General features: G+C 49.7%; 1 pseudogene; it reads right to left on the bottom strand.

Moving 5' to 3' along the window:
* Positions 1–273: 273 nt before the first annotated feature.
* Positions 274–1,598, bottom strand: LOC122916760 (annotated as a pseudogene).
* Between the last annotated feature and the right edge of the window lie 234 nt (positions 1,599–1,832).

Genomic DNA, 1,832 nt, shown 5'->3' with positions numbered 1-1,832 from the left:
GGGAGCCTGCTTCCTCTGTCTCTCTCTGTCCTGCCTCTCTGCCTACTTGTGATCTCTCTCTCTGTGTCAAATAAATAAATAAAATCTTTAAAAAAACCAAAAATGAATTGCGTTTGTGCCTGTCTTCCCCCAGGCTAGCAGCTGCTGTCTTCTTGTTGATGCCCGTGTTTATTACTGAGGCTCCAAGTGAAAGGGGAGCTCTTAGGTGCAGGGACTGGGCAGCCCTGAGAAGGCGGGGGTCAGAAAGTACGGGAGTCGGTACTCACTGTGCTCTCATAATGGCCTGGCCTTCATTCGGCCCTGAGAACCTACCCCACAGGTTTGTCTGACGTTCGTCCGCAAGCCTGGTGACTGCTCACTCTCCTCCTGGGGTAGGGGAACAGAGTGAGGTCTTTAACATGGCACAGGTATGAAAAGTACATGAGCCAAAAAGAAAATCACATTTGCTCTTAGGGCTGGGCTGTTTGCCCCACCCCAGCTTTATTTTTTTTTTTCTTTAAGATCTTATTTATTTATTTGAGAGATAAAGACAGAGAGCAAGGGAGAAAGCAAGAACAGGAGGAGAGGGCAAAGCCGGCTTCCCGCTGAGTAGGGAGACCAACATGGGGCTCCATTCCGGGACCCTAGGATCGTGACCTGAGCCACAGTAGGACGCTTAACTGACTGAGCCACCCAGGGGCCCTGCCCCCACCCCAGCTTTAGCAGGATGTTCCTGTGCCCATGGACTCCCATCAGGTGGGTGGGGTACTGAAATAGCGTGTGTGCCATAGGAACTCTGCACATCAGGGCTCAGTGACTGCAAACCGTCTGTAAATGAAGAGCTTGCTTGCTGTGTCTCCTTGCCTGGAGGGAGTCTGGAGGCAGATGTGGAAGGCAGGATCCCAGATTGATCCCGCTGGACCTGGCCCATGAGGCCAAAGTTGGGTGAGATCATACTCCCCTGCTTGATGTCATATAAGGTCCCTTTCAGGCAACCTACTTGGTCTTCATGAGCTAAGCCATGCAGATGTTGGGTGAACAGGAGATCCTAACCTCGCAGTGGACCAGAACCTTGCCTCCCTATTCCCTGACACAGTCAATAAAGTTTATGCTTCTTGAAAGTGGGAGCTAACGTCAGCCACCTGCCTGTCTTCCTCAGGGACCCATTTGTCGTGTAGGTGGACCATGCTGGCCTCAGAGCTCTGTTGTGAGACATTCAGTGGGACCGTGTTATGTGGGACAGTGTGGACCTTGCTCTCGGATGCATGGAGGGCAGGTTGGTGTGGACCTTGCACTTGGATGCCTACTAAGCAGGTTGGAGTGGACCTTGCACTTGGATGCATGGTAGCTACTTCCTAGGTGGAGGAATGGAAGGCTTGCAATTCATCCAGTGTTGACTAATGGTTTCCCATACTGGCCAATGAGGGCTGTGTCGTTGCAGTCTTCTCTTGTGAAAGGGGTTCGGCAGCCACATAACACTGAGGATATTCTGACTCAAAGGTCTCATATCCCACTTGGAGGAAGTAGACCCAGCTGGCTGAGCTAAGTGCTTGCTGACATGTTCCGCTACTGGCCAGCCGCTCACCATCCCCAGAAAGCCCATATATATATGGACCCATGTATATGTATGTATGTGTGTGTGTGTGCGTGCACGCGTGTGTGTGTATTAAATCTTTGAATCTATAATTATCCCACACATTCCTCCTATGTGGTCAAGTGCCGATTCCATACACATTTTGTCATTTGAGGTCAGAGTTGGAATGGATTTATTAATAACAACATAAAAAATTCTGTTATTGATGGAAGTTACGACTTTTGGTATAGGGGTTTCCTCTTATACAACACACCCATAA

Source organism: Neovison vison, chromosome 9 (genome assembly GCF_020171115.1).
Source record: "Neovison vison isolate M4711 chromosome 9, ASM_NN_V1, whole genome shotgun sequence".
Taxonomy (NCBI): Eukaryota; Metazoa; Chordata; class Mammalia; order Carnivora; family Mustelidae; genus Neogale; species Neogale vison.
Note: the sequence above shows the minus strand (reverse complement) of the source record. Positions and strands in the feature narration are given on the sequence as shown.